Source organism: Papaver somniferum, unplaced genomic scaffold (genome assembly GCF_003573695.1).
Source record: "Papaver somniferum cultivar HN1 unplaced genomic scaffold, ASM357369v1 unplaced-scaffold_31, whole genome shotgun sequence".
Classification (NCBI taxonomy): Eukaryota; Viridiplantae; Streptophyta; class Magnoliopsida; order Ranunculales; family Papaveraceae; genus Papaver; species Papaver somniferum.
In genome coordinates, this window is record NW_020642151.1 from 905,800 (window position 1) to 929,183 (window position 23,384).

The following is a 23,384-nucleotide window of genomic DNA, read 5'->3' on the forward strand; positions in this document are numbered from 1 at the left end:
CAAACTCGCAAGCATTGCTATCTCAATCTTGTTTGTCAATGTTAGTGAACAAAACTATATGTCTTGATTTCTAGTCTACTTATAGATGTCTCAGACTTGGACAAATTGTGTAGTTGAGCATTAGACTTCACGATGTTCATCATTTGAAGACTAAGAATTACTAAGGAGAGCTTATGGAATTTTATCAACAAAAGGTATGTGGAGACTGAAACTCACTTATCACTTGGAAAGTCTATTTCTACTATATCTCCTATATTGAGATATAAGTCGTAGTGCTATATAGTTTTCTACTATGCACATTTGATATTTCGAGCTGATCAGTTTAGCTCGCTTACATATTTCTCGAAATATGTGTTGGTAAGCATTCGCTTCGACCAAGTTCATCTTATATTCTTGACGAAAGTCAAAAGATGATCATGTGAAAATTTCTGAGTAACATCTTATATGGTTTGTGTGATACAATCATTTGGTGTAGACTTGGAACGTTTCGTTGTGATTATTTCAATAACTTGGAAATTTCTTTGATGCTAATAGTGTGTGAAAATGGCTATTTGAATCCTCTAGGAATTATTGGATTGTAACATGTTGTGCACTCTTGCACATATGTAGTTCATTTCCGAGAACCATGGTATGCATACCCGTATGAGTACCTGTTGGTTTCAGAAGTCCGGGAACCTAAGTATGCGTACCCGTAACGCGTACTGGCGAAACCCAAACTCAGTCACGGTATTTCAAGTATGCGTACACGTTTGCATACTTGAAGGTTAAAGTTCTAAAATCGGTTATGTACATGAACTAATACATTTATATAATAAGGAATGCAATCTTTGCAAACTGTGGTTATAATGTTCATGAATTAATTCGAGTGAACCAAACCGATTTTGCTTCAATTGCGTTTTTGTATACTTCTATGAGAATTTAGCAATTGAACAACTCTTTAACTAGTTTCATTTGAGTCATTTGAATTAGTTATGGTTAAGATGAACAAGGTTGATATGAGAGTCTTCATATGGCTAACTTCGGTTAACTATTTTTGAGCCAACATGGTGTACACGTTTAGGTACCGTTACTCAAACCTAAATAAAGGTACATTTCATTTGTGTATAGCAAGCTAAGTTCGACGGTTGAAAGATATTAGCTTGGATTTAATCAGGTTTTCATCTAACGGTGAATATTGAATGCTTTGTTACCAAGGTAACTTAGATTGCAAACCTTGATTTGAAAACCATATAAAGGAGAACTCTAGCAACTGGGAAACCTAATCCCAACACCTCATGTGTGATAGTAGTTGCGACTAGAATCGATTCTCCTTTAACCTTAGGTTTTTCAAGAAACCCTGTAGGTTAACGACTTGAAGACTTCATCGGGATTGTGAAGCCAGACTCAACTATTTTCTCTGTAGTTGTGTGTTCTGATCTTGCCCTGTTCTATCGTATTAAGTATTATCTTCTCTAAGATTTGCTCGATATTGATCTCCGATAGGCAAGATAAAAAGTAGTCACCAACATCTTCGTCTCATCGTTTGTGATTCCACAATATCTTGTTTCACTTCCATACGATTAAGATTATTGTGAGGTGATTGATAATACTAGGCTGTTCTTCGGGAATATAAGTCCGGTTTATCAATTGGTTCATGTTCACCTTGATTTATCAAAATACGGAACAAAACTCATAGGTATTTCTGTGGGTGACAGATTTATCTATTTCAATAGACTTTTTTGTGTCAGACAGATTTTTTTATCAATTCTTCGACTTTGGGTCGTAGCACCTCTTGGTTGTGGGTGAGATCATCTAAGAGAATCAAGTGCGTAGAGTCCTGCTGGGATTCAAAGACGTAAGGAGCGCAACTCTACCTTGATCAGTGTGATATTGATTGTGGCTCAACTACATTCCAGTCCGAAGTTCATTGGTAGTAGGCTAGTGTCTGTAGCGGCTTAATACAATGTGATGTTCACAGCTGGACTAGGTCCCGGGGTTTTTCTGCATTTGCGGTTTCCTCGTTAACAAAACTTCTGGTGTCTGTGTTATTTCTTTTCCGCATTATATTTTTTTTATAAAATAGAAATACCACAGGTTGTGCGTTAAGATCAATCAACTAGATAATCCAACCTTTGGTTGTTGATATAAATTGATTGACACTTGAACATTGGTTTTTGGTATCGCTCAAGTTATTTCTCTTATTCAATCGGGCTCGCAAATTCTTATTTGTTTGATTGCGGATTGAACTGAGAAATAGAAATATCTCTCTTTAATATACTTTACTATAGATTGAGTCTGACTGTCTAGTTGATTTTCTAGAAAGTATATAGGAGTTTGTCCTACTCAGATTGCCGAACGAAATATTGGGTGTGGTTGTTAGACCCCCACTTTTTCAAGTACTAATTATTATCATTAGCAGTTTTGTATTTAAAATTTAATTTTAATTTCATTCAAATAAACTAAGAAATTAAGTGATTTTATTAGATAAGAAATACGACACAAGATAGTATACCCATTGATTATAGTATTATGAATTCTAAGCCCAACATTTTCACAAGCATCGCAGCTACACTCAAAGTGTGTAGTAGGCGCTTAAACCGCTAGGTGATCCTAAGGGCCTAGTGGTGTCTCGGGAGTGTTTACAAGAGGTATACACATAAAATTTATCATCCTGGTGCAGTTGTATTAATCTCCGTCGCCATATTATGCACGATCATGTGGTGCTTGTATTGTGTTATGTTCCGAGAAGTTTTCCTTCATAATTCATAATTACGTAGCTTTCCCAAAATTTGAATTTTATACCAATATCTCTGGCCTAAATTGTCTCTGCATATTGCTCGTACAAAAAAAAAAGAGGTTAGAGACTTAGATTTTATTATGAAAAATACGATTAAGAGGTTAACGTAAGAAGAAGGAGAAGAAGAAAAAACCACTTACAAGTCTTTCAATTGTCCATAAAGGAGTTATATTAAGGTGAATAAAGATTTTATTTGGATGCGCATATATGTTTTTGCTACTTTTCTAATTACAACAACCTTACCCTTTATATTTTTCCTTGTTCTTCGATGAATATTTATGATTTCCTTACTCAAAAAGAGTGACAACATCGACCCAAACATTTGTAATGGCAACATCTTCTTCCGCGGTGTATAAAGGCAATGTTATTGTACTTACAGAAACCTTGAGATGAGATGAGATGAGATGAGATGAGATGGAAGGATATGGAAAGCAAATTATATTACCTCCGTCCCACTATTAGTTGATTTACTTTATAACTAAATTTAGTAATAAAATAGGTCAATTAATAGTGGGACGGAGGGAATATTATTTAATGTATTATTTTGCGTAGAACAAGTGAATTTCCAAAAATTCTTAATGTACCGAGCATTTAGACAAAACTAAAACCGTATACAAACATAGTAGGTCCCACAAAATCGGGGCCCTTGTAAATTCCCCGGGGTGTTGTGTCTTTGCGGTTTTAATTTTGTTTAAAAACACGGTTTGTTTAGAATGATTGGTGTATTTGTAGGATTGCAATGTGATCATATAACTTTAAATCCGACTTTGCTACAGCTGGGACAGTGGGAGCTAGTTCATATATGGGATATGATGTGTCACAATCTTAATGGTGAAGAGGGGAATGACTAGCATTGGGATTGGTGGAGTGAAGATGGAAATGATTAAAGGTCTGGATTGATTGTCCCAGATCTGGACAATTTTAGTTGTCATGTATAGAGTTTCGGGAAAAATATCGTTAGGTCCTTTTTTACGTGGGCCCATGTCTATTTAGTACGTTGGGAAAACGCTTTTACTATTTGGTCCATAATTATTCAAAAATACCCTTTCTTGTTAATTTTTACTTATTTTCTTATAGCAGTTCATTTGTCAAAATGAACTCCTGTTAATTTCTACTTATTTTTCAGAAAGCATATAAACCAGAGTTCATTCCAGAATTCAACTCCATATAAAAACCTAAAAAAAACCAGAGTTCATTCCAGAAATGAACTCCATATAAAAACCTAAAAAACAGAGTTCATTCCAGAAATGAACTCCATATAAAAACCTAAAAAAGCAGAGTTCATTCCAGAAATATAAAACCTAAAAAAACAAAGTTCATTCCAGAAATGAACTCAATATAAAAACCTAAAAAAAAAAGAGGACATTCCAGAAATGAACTCCATATAAAACCCTAAAAAACCGGAGTTCATTCCAGAAATGAACTCCATATAAAAACCTAAACACACAAATCTTCATCTTTTTCATCATCTTCATCGATTTCATCTTAAGCAGTAGAAGCAACAAAACACATAAATCTTCAGCTTCAAACAACAACAACAGATTTCTAGGGTTTGACGAGTTCATCTTCAACATCAACATATTTCTAGGGTTCACCTTCAACAACAAACACCAGCAGAGAATCATATTTGACGAGTTCATCTTCAACAGCACACAAGTTTATCGTCGTCTTCGTCAGCAGATTTGAATTCATCATCTTCAAACGTTGTATTCATCTTCAACAGCAAACAAACACGAGTTCAGATCTAAAAAATCTTCAAACAAACGTCGTCTTCGTCGTCTTCATCTTCAACAACGACGAGTTCATCTTCAACATCTTTAAAAGATGCAGCAGCAGATCAAATCTTCAAAAAAATTGTTTACATCTTCAAACAGTAGCATGGAGAAATATAAAAAGAAAAAAAGAGAGAGAAATTATAGATCTGAAAAATATAGGAGAGAGAAAGTAAATATGAGAATGATTTGTTCTCTCTTACTTTTTGAATATATATATGATCCTAATCTAAAAGGATATTTCTGCCACAACAAGATGACAATTACATCATCCATGACATCATCCTAGGACCAAACCATAATATATTTTTCTCAAATAAGACCAAACAGACACATGATTGAGTCAACTGAACTAGACTCTCTCTAATATATTATTCCTAGGACTATACGATATTTCCTACTTCCCTTTAAATCACTTTCTGCAGTAGGTTATTCAAATGTCTTTTCGTCTCGGTGTAACAGTCCTACACTATAGTGTTGAATGACCCAACTGGTTCCTTGACAGGAGATTGAATTATCTTTTCGTTTCTTTTCTTTCAAATCACTTTAGTGTGCCCAACAGAAATCAGGTATGCATGTGGCCTCCAAGAGGTGTGAAGTGTGTCATGCATGCCATCAAATTTATGGCAAAAAAAAAACAACACGCAAAAGGTCAATTTTCCGTTGAAAAGTACCGGCCATGTAGCAAAATGTCCAACCAAAATCTCCATATCGATCAAAACAAAAAGTGATCGATATGGTACAACCAAGGACATTCACATGTGACCGTTTCTTGGTTTTTGAAAGAAAATAGTATCATACAAAGTCATATATCAGTTTCAAAAGAGATAATGTCTTTGATTGTTGTTCATACCATCATATATCAGTTCCACTTGAAGATAGTCACCCAATCACCTTGCTGTTATCATCTTCTCCGTCTGCTAGCATGGTGGATTTCATATACCAGTCCTTCCCATTTGCAAGTATTGCAGGCTTGTTTGCTTGCTTATCCTTCTTCTACTATCTATGGATCTCAGTTATGAGGCCAAGACATATGAAAACCAGACATCATGATTCCAATGATACAAAACTAACCCCGATACCACCACCTGAAGTTGGAGGCGCTTGGCCCATAATAGGTCATCTTCCTCAACTAGCAGGATCTACACCTCTGTTCAAAATTCTTGGCAACATGGCTGACAAGTATGGAAGTATTTTCATGGTCCGGTTCGGGATGTATCCAACGCTAGTTGTGAGTAGTTGGGAGATGTCTAAAGAATGCTTCACTGTCAACGACAAGTTTCTTGCAAGTCGTCCACCTACTGCTTCTGGAAAGTACCTCGGTTACGGCTTCGCCATGGTTGGTTTCGCCTTTTATGGTCCTTACTGGCGTGAGATGCGTAAGATCTCTACTCTCCAATTACTCTCCCATAGGCGTCTCGAGCTGCTCAAGCATGTCACAAATTCAGAGATCGAAAGCTGTATAAAAAAATTATACCAAGGTTGGATGAAAAGCCAAAACCAAAACCAAATCAAGCATAAACCTGAAACTTCTGCATCGGTTAAAGTCGATATGACTCGTGTTTGGAGATCTAACCTTGAATACAGTGTTAAAGTTGGTTGTAGGAAAGGCTCTCTACACTGAGGATGACAATGAAATAGAGAAAGAGAAGAGTGAAAACTTCACAAGACCATCTCAGAATATTTCAGACTAGCAGGAGTTACCGTTGCATCTGATGCTCTTCCGTTCCTTGGGAGGCTGGATGTAGATGGGCAAAAGAAACACATGAAGAGGATAGCTAAAGAGATGGACTTGATTGCTGAAAAATGGCTTGAAGAGCATCGAGAAAGAAAGAGATCGCGGACACAATCACACGGAGCAGCAGACAACAGTAATGCTGAGAACGACTTCATGGACGCGTTGGTATCAGTTCTTGATGAAGAGAAGGATGATCTCTTCTTTGATTACAGTCGAGATACTGCCATCAAAGCCACCTGTCTGGTACATTAACTCCTTTGCATCTCTTTATCCTGAATATTAAATGAAAAGTCAATTTTTATTACTAAAGGCATGGTGCTGCTCCGCTATAACAAAAGCGTGCAGTATCTACATAAAAAATACCATAAAGGTAATCATTCTCTGCTACCTGGAAACTGGAGTAACACGAGTTAGCCTATCCGAAAAATAAATCGATGGATGTTTAGCAAGGTCCAATAGGAATTCACCATATCAACAAAGCAATGAAACACTATTTTAACACCTTTCTATTTTTACATGGTTTGCTGATCTTGCAGGCACTTACCTTAGCTGCCTTAGACACGACATCAGTGTCAATGACATGGGCTCTCTCACTACTGCTCACCAATCCTAGTGTCTTACAAAAGGCCCAGGAAGAGCTGGACACTGTAGTCGGCAAGGATCGAAACATACAGGAACATGACATCAATGACCTGGTCTACCTCCAAGCAATTATCAAGGAAACACTCCGGCTGTACTCTGCAGCCCCAATCTCCATACCCCACGAGGCTATCGAAGACTGCAATATAGGTGGGTATAAAGTGAAAGCAGGCACACGCTTGTTGGTTAACTTGTGGAAACTTCATCGTGATCCTCGAGTGTGGTCAAACCCGTTAGAGTTTAAGGCAGAGAGGTTTCTTTCACAGCTCAATGGTGGTACTGGTGGTGAAGCGGCAAAGTTGGACTTTAAAGGTCAACATTTTGAGTACACACCGTTTGGATCAGGACGAAGGATGTGTCCAGGGATCAATTTAGCCATCCAGACACTTCATATGTCACTAGCTTGCCTACTTCATGCATTCAATTTCGACATATCAACTGGACTACTAATAGACATGGCTGAAGGTCCGGGTTTAACCATGCCCAAAGTAACCCCACTTGAAGTTTACCTTCACCCACGTCTTCCCAGCACACTTTACTAGATAACCCAAAGATTTTAAGAATGTTTCTGCTTTTCTTTGTTTGTAAATGGCTCTTAATTTGCTTAATAAACTTCTTGGAACTGGCAATTCTTTTAACTTAATGCATTATGATCTTATTATGGTTAAATATAATAACTGCCTTTATCACCAATCCTAGATTAATTTGAGGCTCATTGCTTATAGGGTTCTGAAACATAACAAAGTAGAAAGAAAATATATAATAGTTTTGTGAAAAACGCAGTAATATTCCCAATAGAACACATTGGAAAGTTCATCTCTTCATCAATTTCGGAAGATAGTAACGCAAATTCTAACCCTATATATGGACAAAGACTGCAAAAATTTCAGAGGAAGGAAAAAGAAAATTGCAAGAGCTAGTCAGGAAGTAGTACCTTGGAAAGTTGAACAAGCCAACACGCCTGCTACTCCTATCAGTTTATGAAAAGACGCCAGAAAACCTTAAAAACAGAAGCAGAGATGGACGTACCAATCCAATTCCATTTATCAGGATCAACTCCACATTACCAAATCAGAGAAGAGACAGAAGATACATAAGTATTTTAAGAAAGAGTATTAATGCAAAGTAAAAAGATCATGAATCTTACTCTTACAACAATGCTGGTAAAATGAGGAAACAGCAGTTGGTAGATAGATCTTCATGGCACCCGGAGTAATGCAATTCGTCACCCACATGCATCATATGCAGTTGCAACAGTCTCCTCATGAGCATATTACCATAAATGAGAAAAGTGTAGTCTCCTTTCTTGTACTTCTCGATAGTGTTCCATACCTTCCAAAATTTCAAAAACTATGGAAAAGATTATAACCATATGAATACCAATGGAACAAGTTAGATTAAGATAAACATTTAAATTGCTTTCATATAATCTCATTTGCTATACATTTAGTGGGAACAATATCTCATCCTAATGGAATAACAATAAAACTCTCACCAGTTCACCACAAGCTTCAACCATTCATCAAATTATCAAATACCCATGAAACTCAAACTACTTCCCAAAATCATTTCAGCTCATAGTACAACAATACAGATGCACACAAGTCTGAGTTCAAATTAAATTGAACCTCAAATCAACAAAGCCAATCTTTAAGCCACTATAATTGCAAGGTGGAATCAATCAACATCTATTGTAGCGAAGTAATCAGGCTTGTAGTGTCCGAATATGTTCTTGCAACTGGAAAACTTCAGGATTTGCAGCTCAGAAATATGTTTCCGGAGTACCAACTCTCCATTTTTTTTTTCTCTGTTCTTCTTGTGGACGAAACTGCTATGCTTGGTGGACTAAATCGATGACTAACTGAATTTTTATATTTTGGATAAGGGTAAAATCCTAACTTGTTGAGGTTTTGCAAGCAGAAAGGGGGCTCTACAGCCAGGTTTAGGCAACCTGTGCTTCCGCCCCTGGTGGATCAATGACATGCTGAAATCCCATAGTTTCTTGGCTAATTCAGTATCTGTAGCTTGTGAGTTTGGTACTGAAATGTTGTTTTCCACAAAATACTTTCCGCTTACACCTTTGACGTTTGGATGTAATGCAGCATAGCATGTCGTTGATGCTCCCTACACAACCATGATCCATGGTAGCACCAAGAAAAACTATAAGGTAACTAAGATCACTAGACAAGTTTTTGTATGAAGAAAAGAACTGCTTAACATGATAGATGCACAATACCAACCTGCTTAACATTTTTAACCAAACGTTTTTCTATAGTAGACCCGAAAGCTTTAGTTAACCAACCTACAAAAGCGTATCAATTAATATCACTAGCATGAAACCTCAAACTAGGCAACAGAGACATACAGTGTAGAAGGTTTGAACCCAACATCACAGAGAAGAAAAATACAGAGGGTGTAAATCTCTTAGTAATAATTGAATACATTGTAACTCTTTATGGGCAAAGCAACTCAGAAACTCCCTATTTCGAATTCAGCATACAACATAATGAGCATGGTCAGGCAGCATACTTGATCTGGTGGCAAGTGTTTTTAATTAGTACTTGATCAAGTTTATAATTATAACATTATTACTATTAAGAGTGCTATGAACGTTTTCTCTCAAGTGTATTCATAAGCTGAAGGCAATTTCCATTGTTCCCAAATACAGAATACTTTTTTCACAAACCATACCAATGTTGTGTGAGGCGGGAGGCGAGGCGCCAAACCCTTCGCCTCACGCCATTTGCGCCTAGGCGTGCCCAAGGCGACCAGATTTTTATTTACAAGGGGTAGTTGCTCATGCCTTTGCGCCGTGGGCGCCTTATTGGCGAGGCGCCCTCTGGTCGACTCGAGCGGCTTGGCCGCCTAGGCGAGCCCTTCACAACATAGAGGCATACCAGTCAAAAGATTCTTAACCCAAGAAAACTTAAAGAGTGATTTACCAGAAACGGTGCAGCTATTATGCCAAAGATTTGTCACAATTGCTCCTGGATGAAGTGAATTTGCAGTTATTTCCATCCCATCTTCCTGTTATTCAACAAAGAAACTTCCAAATGACTGTAGATTCCACTTACAACTTCCACACATGTTTATGATCAGAATATGCTTATAAAAAGAACAGTATTCGTATTTTGTAATAAGATAAGAATCTAGAAAGGTTGGCATCTTTGAGAAAAATGTACCTTTAGGCGTCTACTGAGCTCATTAGAATGCAATATATTTGCAAGTTTTGATTGCCCATATGCCCCAAACCTATTGTACCTACAAGTCAAAGGTCCGACATTTTGCACTTTAATTTTATTCCCAAGTGTAGATTACAAACCTCACAAGGCAGAATAAATAAACAACAGACCAATTAACTAGCTTTTTAAAACTTCATCAATTCCAAAAATAAAAATAAAAATCTACCTACTTTGGATGTTAGCGAGACAGCAACAAGATCTAAAATACAAAGAAGTTATGTACCATAATTCATCGTTAAGTTTATCGAAGCGGATCCCTTCTCTGTATGCCAACTTGTAACCTTCAGAAGAAACATTGATAATTTTTCCTTCTATGTTACTTTCAGATGCAGTCCATTTCATAGTCTCCAACAAAAGATCAGTCAAAAGGAAATGACCTACAAGAACATAAAGATATAAAAATCATATATTTTCTGCATATACGTGATTCAGAGAAAAAGACAGTGCACAATATGGCCTCCCCGGTGTCAATTTCTACGAACAATTTCTTTTCAGTATAATGATCTCTATATTTACACCCGAAATTCACAAAATACCTAAATAATTTGTTGCAAACTGAAGCTCTATCTTGTCAGGGGAAAGCATGTAGGGACATATAGCACCCGCATTATTACTGCCAGAAAGAAGATAAAGATCACACTATCACTTATTAAGACAGCTATAACAAGATAATCAACAAACGCCCGCATAGGCTTCACATTTGGAAAATGTAAAAATTGAAACTGCTGAAGAATAGCGATAACAAAACCATCAGATTCTCACATAAGTATGTTCAGTGGAAGACTTAAGGCCTTGAATTCTGCAGCAAATTTTCTCACTGATGCCATAGAACTATAAGATCCAACTCCAATACATATACTTTAGCAGACGGTGTTTCCATTACTATTTTGTCCTTTACACCCATACCTTCAGACGTATTCCTCACTGCAATGACTACTTGAACCCCACCCCCACGCATCGCGAGTACATGGCAGTCTCAGCACCAATACCATTTGATGATCCTGCCATCAATAAAAGCTAGTCAAGTAGCTGATACAAATCACATTTTTCATTCTCTGGGTTCATCAATAATACCATCTGCCACATAGCTTCATTCCATACTCTTAGACAGATTATCCCCCTAATTGATCCTTCAATTTCAGCACAATAACCATCAAAATTCCTGATTTTCATGGAATTAACCTGAACCCAAAATCAAATCCACCCCCATTGAAGCTGATCTGATTCAAATTGTTACAAGATCAATCCGACCAACACTAGGATAAACAAAAACAAATTCCATTGCAACCCCACATCCAGAATAGCAGTAATTTTATTTACATCTACCCCCAATTCCCCAAAATTATGACAGAATTCAGAAATTAAAACATAAACAATCAAAACCCAATCAAGCAATTTCAAACTGTAAAGAAAAAGAAACCCACTTTTTTCTTTTTGATGAAAGCAATGCAAAGTAAAGAAGAAGATGATAAACAGTGAGCTGTACCTACCAGTAACAATGGCAGTAAGACCAGAGGCATCAATTCCATGAGTTACTTCTTCAGCTATATTATATGCTGAGAACCCAGATTGACTTCCCTTTCTGCTAAAAAACCACATCAATCTTTCTCTCCAAATAAAAAGTCTATGAAATCAATAAAAAATCTCATTTGACTATCTCCTGTAAAGAATACAGGTGTAAACTGGACCGTGCTAGGACGTTTATATGACAACACAGCACAACAAGGTAGCTTCGTGTGTTGGGCTGGATCAGACTAATCGTCACAGTGACACAGTACAACAAGGTAGCTTCGTGTGTTGGGATGGATCAGACTAATCGTCACAGTGACACAGCACGCGGTACAGATAAGCACGAAGTAAAACGAATCACAAAAACAAAGCACGTAATAACATGCATAAATCACTACACAACACAGTAAAATATATCATATTTCATGTATATTTTACCAAAAAGTCTTTATTCTAGCCAATTTTTAACATTGTGTTCGTTATGCCGACTTATGTAAGCCTAATTATGTAAAACTTTTATATAGTCTAGACCTGTATATTGTTGAAATTTTTGAAAATTTAAATAAGAAAAGTCGTTCTAAAACTTGAAACCTAAGCCCGATAATGTAATTATAAGTATTTTGGGGCTCTATCTCCGTCGTTGATGAATACGTTTTCTTTTTATCTTTTCTATCTATAACAGTAGGAGTGAGCGTTCGTGATCGAATCCGCGGATTCGAACATGTTTGTCCATTATTGTGCAGGTGATTGTTCAATGCGCACACTGATGGATTGGATGCGAGTGCAGAGTTAGAAAAATCGTTAGCCATCCACATCCGCTAAGTTAATGGTTAATTTTTTTTCCACGTAGTTATCTTGTTCACTAATGTTGATATTAATTGGTTATTTTAAAGTACTAGTTTATAGATTTTCTAACGTTACTGTATTACATAAAATAAGAAATTTTATTATTATTTAAATTGATCAGTTTCCTTATTAGTATCTGATCAAGGATGAGTTTCTTTACTGGTATTTGATGGATGAGTAAAGGAAAGGTTAATAAAAATTGTGTATATTTGAATTAAAAATTATGGTAATTGGATGTTAATCATTTTTGTTAATTTTGTCTTTTATATTTTTAAAGTTATACTAGATTTTGTACCCGTGCTACGCACTGGGTGGACCCGAAAACCATTTGTTAAAACCGGTTTTTAACTTTTGCTTGCAATTGTTAAAACCGGTTTTCAACCTTTCTTTGGTAAAGGTTGAGGTGTGTTGTTATTCTTTTGTTTATGCATAAGGATGGAAACGTGGTGATATTTCGATATCAATTCTCCCTGGACGAAGATGCTATCATATTGGAGAAGTGGATGCGAAATTTGAGTAACAGTCTTGTTAGTTAATTGTTTTCCTGTTTAAGAAAAGCCTGAGTTTATATTATATATATTTGTTTATTTTGCTTAACAAAATTTAGGTTCAATTGATATTTATTCCATGATGTGTGTGTTGATGTGTGTTTCAATTGGTTCCTGTTAAGAAAAACGATTGTTATCTTGCTTTATTGTGTGATATCAACCGTTTAGGCTTACAAAATTTCGGTACAATTGATGTGTGTGTGATTCAATTGGTTCCGATTAAGAAAAACTATTGTTATCTTTATTTTGTATAGTTTCAATGGTTTAGGCTTACAAAATTACGGTGCAATTGCGATGCTTTTAATGTCTATGTTGTTTCAATTGCTTCCGGTTGAGGTGAATAATTATGCAAGTTGATTTATGTTGGTTTGTATGAATTATTTATGGCTTAACGAAATAATTTGTGTACGGGATGAGTAGTTTAGTCTAATTCGATTCCGGATAAGAAACTAAGTTAATTCTGATCTTAGTTTGTCTTATCGAAGTGAGGTTTCGGTTATTCAAGTCTAATCGAATGCCTAAACAAGGAAACGCTAGTTAACTAACCTAGTATTTGGTTTGTTTAAAATTGAAAGGTCTAAGTTTATGGATAATTAGAACCTGATGAGAAAAATGGAGTCTGTCTTTATTTTGGTCTTGTCGAATTAAGCGGTTGTTTTTGAACAATCGGTTTAGCAAAGGAACTAATGTGATTAGTTGTTTTTGGTTTGATAAACTAAATGGGGAAAATTATTTCGGGCAATTGTTTCCTTGGTAACATATCAAAATAAGACTACTTGTAGTGTCGGTTTTCATATTGATTATGAGAACATGATGTGTGGAACCCTCGTGCCTAACTCTACAGGTTTGCAAGTCTAGTATGATATTTGTAAGATTCTTTTCGTGTTGTCCTTTATTTTTTCGTTTCTTTGTCATTTTTGTGAAAAAGGGGGATAAATATATGGAGTAAACAAGTGATACTGGCATTGATTTTATATTAATTGGTATCAGTAAGGAAAAGAACATTGGTACTTGAATGTTTTATCTAACGAAAGAGTGAAAGCACAGACTAAGGGGGAGTAACATGTCATATTGATTGGTATAACAAAGACGTGCGGATTGAATATCTACCTATCTTCCTTAGGGAGAATATTAGATTTGTTATTATAATGTCAACAACGGCATTTTCAAGGATTGAATGTAAGCAGTTTTACTGTGCTGTTGAATCGGGAATCAAGCGGAGTGTAATGAATTCTTGTAATTTGTTTATCCATATGATGTAAGAGTTCTGTCACTAAAATTGAAAAATGGGAGATTGTTAGAGCATTACTCGGTTGAACCGACCAAGCGTTGGTATGTCAAGTTTGGTTGTCATATTTTAGTGAATCAAAACTCATGTTAAGAGTCGCTTGATTATGTACTAGAGTTAAACTTCGTATAGGTTAGCTTGAAAGCATTAGGATATGAGACATTACAAGTATTGCGAAGTCTTGAAGATGTGAAGAAGCAAGGAGATACAACGAAAACAGTCGTCCTTCCACTTGAGGTTAGTGATATTTGACTTGAACTTTTTCATTCCCTAACTTATCTTTCAAGTCGTGCATATCGAAAACATAACTGTGAAGCATATATGAACTCTAGATAGACATAATATTAAGTAATACAATACGAGGTTTATTTCTTAACCATTAAACTTCGTAGATAAAACATCGTCATAATCATTTTAATGCTATTTTGATTATGTATAGGTATGAAGTGAGGATTTCATCCTAGGGAACAATGTTTACATGTGTTCTAAGGAACTAAGTTCATAAACTTGTTTGTGGACCGAAAAGGAAATTGCCAGGAGTTATTGGTTTTGTTATTCGTTGCATATCTTATGAACAACCAATAAGTGTGATAGAGTATAACCGCTCACAACTTGTTGTGTTCTTGGTATAACTATTCACAAAGTCCTGACTTTTGTGTTGGCATAACTTTTATTAGTAAAACCAATCTTAAGTAATCACCTGTGGTATGATCGGATTATGTCTTCCTTGGGGAAAGGGAACCGATCCTTGTAAGGGAAAGGGAACCGATCCTAGTAAGGGAAAGGGAACCGATCCTTGTAAGGGGTGCAGTACATCAAGGGGAACCGATCCTTGTATGGGGTGCAGCAAGGTTTATAGCAGAAAGGGGAACCGATCCTATGGACATGTGCAACATATATAAGTTAGATACCATATATATGTGGGGAACCGATACTAGTACCTAGTCAACCTAATCTTTGGGAAGCTAGTGCGACTATGCGTAGTACTCACATGGAGGTAGAACCGAAACTTTTTTTGGTAGAACCGTAAACCCATGATTGTGATTGAATGTTGTTTTGATCAATCACATAGTTCTTGAAATTCAGATGAACCAATTATAAACTTGTTTGGAAGTGTGGAAAATCGGTTTCAAGGTTGTAAGTGTGAAAGAGAACTTACAAAGTAAAGATGTCGACAAACTTTGAACACGTGCTATGAATGTTTATTTCTATAATAGTTCAAAGGTATTCCTTAACGGCTAAGGGAAGAGAATCCCAGGATCGAAGCATAAGTAAGTTAAGAATCTTTTAATTAAGGTTATTAATTTCACTTGGTAGGGAAATTACAGAATTAATAATGTGATTTACTAATTAGATTTTTCGAGAGATTTCGATTGTTATTTTTGCACAGAGCATTTCCAGGAATTATGGAAACCGAATTTGTGCTTTAATGAATATCTTGAGAATATATTTTCGGTTTTGGAAATTCCTTGGTGTCCAAACTTCCTTGTCTATAAATACACGAAGTTTGCCTTTCTAGCAAATTAATCCTTCGTAACAATAAACTTCCTCTTTTTTCTTTGTTACTGGTGTAGCCTCTTATCGGAGATGAGAGTAATATAATTAAGTAAAATCTCTTACGGCCGCTCGTTTTAAAGTCTTCTTTGGGATTGAGAAGCTCTAGCGCGACCCGTTGGTGGGAAACTAGATAATTGCGGTTTATCTTTGTTTTCGATTGATTTGATTGACTAACGGTGGTTGAAATCTGATTGCACCTAGTTTGTTTATTCTTGAGAATCTTCTATTCTGATATAAGATTCACTCAAACTAGTTCAGAGTTTCGACAGGAATCTTTAGACTGTTGTTAGTTCTAATGACGATCTTGTGATAATCCATTGTTAACAGACTCCGTTCTCCGCGTGATTGATCACAAGAGATTCAAATGATTGTATGCAGGTTTTTATTGAAGATTTAAGAAGATTTGAATACAAAGAAGATATTGAAGATCTGACTTGGTTTTTATAATCTTTGGTGTGCACAATACTTGTTTGGGTAAAAGAGGATCCAATTAATAATCGGTTTATCCTTGTGGTAGATTGGATTGATTAATTGAGTAGATCGGCATCAACACGGTTCTTCGGATTAAAGGTGTTGTTGGCTTAATCTTAATCGATTACCTTTGGGCGATTGAACATAAGATAGATCTAGACCCGACGAAGGAGTTTATGTTAAGATAAACGGAAGAGCCTTTGTACGACTCATATCACTTGGTTGAATAGAGTTGATACCAAACAGATTTCTTTTTCCTTTACTGTTTGGAATACGAACCAAAGGGATTGTTCCAAGTACGTGACTTATTCATAAGTTGGAAGCGTGGTAATACAGACGTAACTAGGTGAACTATAGGGTTAGTTAATTACATTGTCTCAACTATACGAAGTTAAGTGTAATTTGCTTAATCCTGAGAGTATTCAATTCTGGACTAGGTTCCGGGGTTTTCTGCATTTGCGGTTTCCTCGTTAACAAAATCTTGCTGTGTCATTTACTTTTATTTTCCGAACTATAATTGTTTTATTATAATTAAAGTAAATTACACAAACGTTAATTCTTATTTACTTGATAAGCAATCCTATTGTGTTTGGTTAAGTCCGAACCTTCATATCAAGTAAACGTACTTCGTTGTTGCCTCGATCTCGTATTTATAGATGATCACACGAAGTGTGAACCGATTAGTTGTATTGTCTCGACTCCGTCCATAGACAATCACTTTCGGAGAAATGACTTATAGGTAGGAAAAGTTTTAGATTGAGGTATATTTTGGTACCTCGCTTTTTCAATGTTTATCGGAAACCACCACCTGTGATGTTCCTAATGGTTTGGACTTCTTTTCCACTACGTGAGAGTCGTCCATAGTCATACCATTTTGTACTCCTTGTCCGGGAATACAACTGCAATTCTGAAAAAATTACACCAAGGCTTAAATGTCCTCGCTGGCAGCTGTAGCAGCATTTGTCTTTTTGTCCCCCTCAAAGACCTGTACAACATTAAAAAGGTTCAACTTCCCGTTTTGTACAAATAATTCTAAAAAAAAGGGAAAAAACACTGTCTTTAAATTGTACGACCAAAGTTAGAAACTAAAATACTATTCTAATTTTACTATTTCCATGCGGCAGCAGCGGGAACCCTGTAAACTTACCATGGAAAAAAAATGAAAAAACATGCACCATTGATTTCCAGCTGCTATAAGTTGCTTGCAAGACTCGATCTAATTAGAAAGATGATAGATGTAAACAGTGAAATTAGATGTAAATGAACTGATTGAGCCAGCATAATACGCACTACTATCACTATGCCCTAACATTGACGAAACTGGAAGGAACAAAAAATACCCAATTCACCTCAGTAGAACCATGACAAAAACAATAATGTTGCCACTAATTTTAATCAATGATCAACATTTAACTCAATACAATCTAATTGAACGGAAGGAGAGCTATGTTGGTTTTGTTCCTGTTATGGCCTTGGCCATAAATTTAATGGAGAACACAATTCTACATAAATGACCATAATAGTAATTGAGAATGTCACCTTATCCAGTTCCAAACATACAAATAAATTGTCCTGTCATCCTTCTTTTTCAAACTGATATTGGGTTAGTATTAATACATCTAACCACAGATGCTTTTAAAAGCAGTAAATATTAGATGTATCATGTGTACTTTCTGGACATCTTCATAATTAGGCTAAAAACCTAAAACTGATCAGAGTTATATTGATGGGTCTGCAAAACAACATTATATGGAAATAGTTAAATTTCAAATGAACCATAATACACATGACCATTAATACGAAATAAGAGTAAGAAATTTTACCTACAGGAATTCCTACATCCCAGATTTAAGGATCAAGCTTATTAGCACCTGTGAATCCTTATTCATGAACTGCAATGACTTGCTTTCGTTTCTTTGGTCAACCTAATTTACTATGAAAGGGTGGTTGGACTGTTGGATATTGACTCGATTTTAGGAAACATCGGTTTGATTTCCTAAATCAGTTTTGACTGATTTTTAGAATTATGTTTAGACTTCTATCTAAACAAGAGTTTCCTATCTTAGCTAGTTTAGGTTTCCTAAATTAGAGTAAAACTTGGTTTCCTAATCGAAGTATTGTAAGCCTATAAATAAAGGCATAACCTTTAGGTTATAGGCATCTACATCATCTACATAAATCTTGTTTAAACCCTTAGATTGTTGACATCTCCTCACAAAGAAGAAAAGTAATCTCTCCATTAGCAAGATGTAGATCCTATCATGGATTTGGGGCTGGGAGAGTTGGGGGAGATTTGAAGGTGAATTGAGAATGTGAAGAATAAGAATGGGTGCTGAGTGTCATGTGGATGGTGTATTCTATGATATATGAATAAAGTGAATTTCTGCTGCCCGTGGATGTAGGCCATTGCCGAACCACGTGAATCTCTGTGTCTTGTGTGTTCTATGTGCATTAGCTTCCGTTGAATGTTTAGTTTTCGTTTCTGATGCCGGATCCTGGAATGCCTTGAGAAACAATATGAACCTGTCGTCCCAACAAACTGGTATCAAAGCTTAGGTTTAGGTTCTTTAAATCTAGGGTTTGCTCGTTTGATTTGGGTCAGAAACGGTATGTGAAAATATCAAAGAAGATATCAAATTTGAAGAAGAACACAAAGACAAAGTTCACGTTTATTGACAGAAATTTGTGGTGGAAGATTCATTATAGTTCTGTAAACTGTGGTGAAGAATCGTGATAGTTCTGAAAACATGTGGTGAAGATTGGCGACAGTTTTAGAACTATGGTGCAAGTTTGTAACAGTTCCATCAGAAAACTTGTCGTATTGAATTAACAGTGGATTTGTGGAAGAAGACATACTTGGAGATTGAAGTAAAAGCCTAGAAGAAGATGCATCAATAGACATGTTGTAGAATCAAGTTATGTAAGTTGGAAGATCATAGTTATTTTGGAATTCATAAAGTCGTTGTGAAACCTCATGAGAAGAATCTTGGAAACAAGGTTGTTTGAATTGCATCAAGGTGAAGAGGTGGATTTTCTGATTTGACAAGCATCGTTTGAAATATCAATTATTCATAAACGTATGTATTTGAAGTGTTTCACGTTCGTTGATTGTTGATTGATACACTTTTGAAGTTGAAGTTCTACTTAAAAGGAGGATTTGCATAGCTTGGAGTAAGTGATTTCATAACCTTACTAACTAGATGTTTTTGATCTTTACCTTGTTTGTTTGATACTTTTGTGGACTATTTGGGAATACCTTGTTGGTTTTCCGTTTGAATGTGCTTTATTTGCAAGCCAAGTTGCAAGGAAACAAGAGTATTGTGATTGAAGTACAAGTTGAATGGTTTGTACGTTGGAAGAGGTAAAGATGCAAAACTTGGAGGATCCTTAGAATTTTTCGAAGTACCAAGGGGAACGATTGTGAATGTTACCGGTTGTCATTAGTTCGATCATGTTGTCCTTGACGTAGTCGAAGGAATTGCAGAAGAAGTTAAACTCAAGTTTCCCTCAGTTGCATGATGTAGCGAGGATTGCATAAACCTATTAGTAGGTTTCATGTGATAATTATCAATAATTTGAATGTCTTAGTGTTGTGAGATCACTAGTAGAGGGTTGGTAAATTCTGGTTGAAGAGTTTGATTTTCACGAAGAAGTGCTTGAAGAAGGTGTCTATAAGCATATTGCATTGTTAATGATCGATTGGAGAGACTCGGTAAATTGGATTTCCTATATGGAGATATTGTGTGTGGTGGAGATATAGTTTCTTGTTCTGTTTTGAAGAGAAGCGATTGAAGATGAAGTTGACACAATATTTGGCATATACCTTGGCCATATGATTGAAGAAGGGTTTGTTTGAATGTGTTGAGTTTGAAGTTTACTTGTAGAGTTAGCTTATGAGCATTGAATTTCTGCAAGCTTTTGTTGTTTACACAACAGTGTAGGAGCAGAGCTTTTCGTACCGTTGAACACCGCAAATATGGTACGTTTTGAATCATTCACTTGGATGTTTGAAGGCACCTCTTTGATTTACTGTTTTTTAAAAGAGAAGATAGGTGGTTTGTTACCTTTATTTTTGGATGATATTTGGCAGAGAATTAAGGTGTTTACCTTTTGAAGTCATCAAGTTGAAGAAGTGCAAGACCGTGGTGAAAAAACAGATTGGTAATATGGATATGTTCCGTTTTTGAGGTGCAAACTCGGTTGCAAGGAACAAGGTACCATTGTAGCACTTCACAATTGTAAGGTACAATACTACATGTGAAGAATATAGTTAAGCAAAGAAATCGCGAACCATTTGAAGAATGCGTATGTGAATCGAATTGAATTGAATTGCTTTTTTTCATAAGAAAAAGCATTGGAAAACAGGAAAGAAGTTCCAAGTTCAGACGTGAATGTTGGAATATGAAGATCTACTGTTGATGAAGAATATGTGGAAGTTCTCGAGTGTTTGAATTTTTGTGTATCATGTGCATCCTCTAGAGAATGGTTTTCTGACTTTTAAGAGTTGGAGTTTGAAGTTGTAGATATTAAGCATTCAGTTGAAGTAGTTAGGTGCAACTCGATAAGTTTGAAGTTGTTCGGTGTGTACCGAAGTTTGAATATGAATATGAAATAGTTAGATTCGTTTGACTCCGTGGGGTTTAAATATGTTTAGACGGTGGAGTATTTAGGAAGTTTTTCCAATAAATTTGCAGTGATGAAAGGATTGAATGGAAACCTGTATTGTTAAATATGGAAGTAGAAGTGTTAGACAATGTGCAAGCTAATACGGGTGAAGACTACAGTTAAGGAATGAGGTCGAAGAACGCAGAATCATGCAGTTTAGGATTTTGCGAACATTGTGTGAAGGTGGAAAAATAATCAAGCTTGGAGTTGGAATAAAAAGTTCTAGTTTTTTGAAGATATGAAAATATCATGAATATCGTGACATATGGAATACTGGAATGTGTTTACACATATGTTTGGGAACTTACAAAGACTGCATCTTTGTAAGGTATGAATTATTTCATCTTTTTAAGAAACATCGTAGGTATGGGAGTACACCATACATTTGCATGTGATGAAATATTGAAATCCGCATTGAAAAACGAAGTGTTGGAATTGAAGTAAGATGGAGGAAGAGCTCAAATTTTACAAGTGAAGTGGTGAGTTGAAGTCAAAGACTATATCGTACAAGTTGAAGTAAATGTGCATAGAATTGAATCTTGCAAGTTTGAAGAATATGTGCATGTGAAAATCTATGAAGTCAAAGACGCGTAAGGAATTCATAGATAACTAGAATTGCTGAGAAATCAGCAAAGTTACGAAAGAATTGGTGATGTTTAGGATTGGTCATCTTGAACTAAATCAATGACTTACGTTTGCAGCATCTTTAGGTGCATTAATATGTTGGTGTCTTTTAAGACACATTTGCAGCCCTACCATGGGATTGAATTTGTGAAGCACATGTTGAAGCACATTGCATCCTTAAAAAGGAATTTGAAACACCATTTGGTGTGTTGGTGTCAGTTGACACATTTGAACCTTAGACAAGGATTTTGGTAGTTGTACCACTGCAACATCTTCGGATGATTAAGTATTAAAGCATCATTAGAAGATCGCAGAATTGAAGCCCTTAGAGAAATTGAAACATCTTTGGATGATTGGCACCTACGAGTGAGTGAAGTATTGAAATCCTTTAGAGGAATTGAAGCATCTACGGATGATTGGCACCTCTGGGTGATTGAAGGAAGTAGAGTACGAAGACATGGAAGGTAAATATTTCATGCCAAGGTGGAGAAATCAGAGAATAGTCAAATTGAAGTTGTCCTAGAAATCTTTCCAAGGTGGAGAATTGTTGGATATTGACTTGATTTTAGGAAACATCAGTTTGATTTCCTAAATCAGTTTTGACTGATTTTTAGAATTATTTTTAGACTTCTATCTAAACAAGAGTTTCATATCTTAGCTAGTTTAGGTTTCCTAAATTAGAGTAAAGCTTGGTTTCCTAATCGAAGTATTGGAAGCCTATAAATAAAGACATAACCTTTAGGTTATAGGCATCTACATCGTCTACATAAATCTTGTCTAAACCCTTAGGTTGTAGACATCTCCTCACAAAGAAGAGAAGCAATCTCTCCATTAACAAGATGTAGATCCTCTCATGGCTTTGGGGCTGGGAGAGTTGGGGGAGATTTAAAGGTGAGTTGAGAATGTGAAGAAGAAGAATGGGTACTGAGTATCATGTGTATTCTCTGATATATGAATAAAGTGAATTTCTGCTTCCCGTGGATGTAGGCCATTGCCGAACCACGTAAATCTCTGTGTCTTATGTGTTCTATGTGCATTATCTTCCGTTGAATGTTTAGTTTTCGTTTATGATGCCGGATCCTGGAATGCCTTGAGGAACAATATGAACCTCTCGGCCCAACACGAACTGCACAGACGAAAATATTAATGGGGATTGGTCAGTGTATACTACTTCGATACAAAATATGTTTCTGCGTTCAACAACTGGCAGCAAGTTACCGAAACTTATATACAGTGTAGATATGGAAAATATCTTGCAAAATGCAGATGAAAAATTAGTGGTGCACAAAGAGAGGAAGTTACTGCATATGATCAGCCTCAGCAATGTCGATTATAAAGGTAAGTAAGTAGTTAACACTCTTATCACCCGCTTTCAGTATTCCATTCTCACATATTACAAATAGACTATTCAAGTGGAGGAACAGTTAAAGTTATTGGATTTGTACCATAATTAGATAGATAGACCATAGTGTTCTTAAGCTTATAAGACATAACAGTCATTCGAGAAGGTGTAAGAAGAATCTGCATACCTAATTAAAGAAAAGAATCCATGGTGAAAATGTCGAGCCCGATTAATATGGTTCGAACAACCAACTACTCTCTCCCATGTACAACACAAACTACTAAAATATGTCAAACTATTAGGAACAACAAAAGGGAATACGGAGAGGGAGGGACCTTATCTGTATAAAATTTGCTCCAGCCTCGAT

The 23,384-nt window shown here is 36.0% G+C and overlaps 1 long non-coding RNA gene and 2 pseudogenes across 1 annotated transcript; 1 reads left to right on the plus strand and 2 right to left on the minus strand.

The window, feature by feature from the left end:
- Positions 1 to 5,192: 5,192 nt before the first annotated feature.
- LOC113341785 lies at positions 5,193 to 7,777 on the plus strand (annotated as a pseudogene).
- LOC113341786 lies at positions 5,719 to 8,062 on the minus strand. The gene is made up of 3 exons (XR_003356139.1): positions 7,860 to 8,062; positions 6,125 to 6,558; positions 5,719 to 6,006 (listed from the first exon to the last, which is right to left on the minus strand). It is a non-coding gene; the product is annotated as an uncharacterized LOC113341786 (long non-coding RNA).
- A 260-nt stretch (positions 8,063 to 8,322) lies between these two features.
- LOC113341783 lies at positions 8,323 to 11,815 on the minus strand (annotated as a pseudogene).
- Positions 11,816 to 23,384: the final 11,569 nt, after the last annotated feature.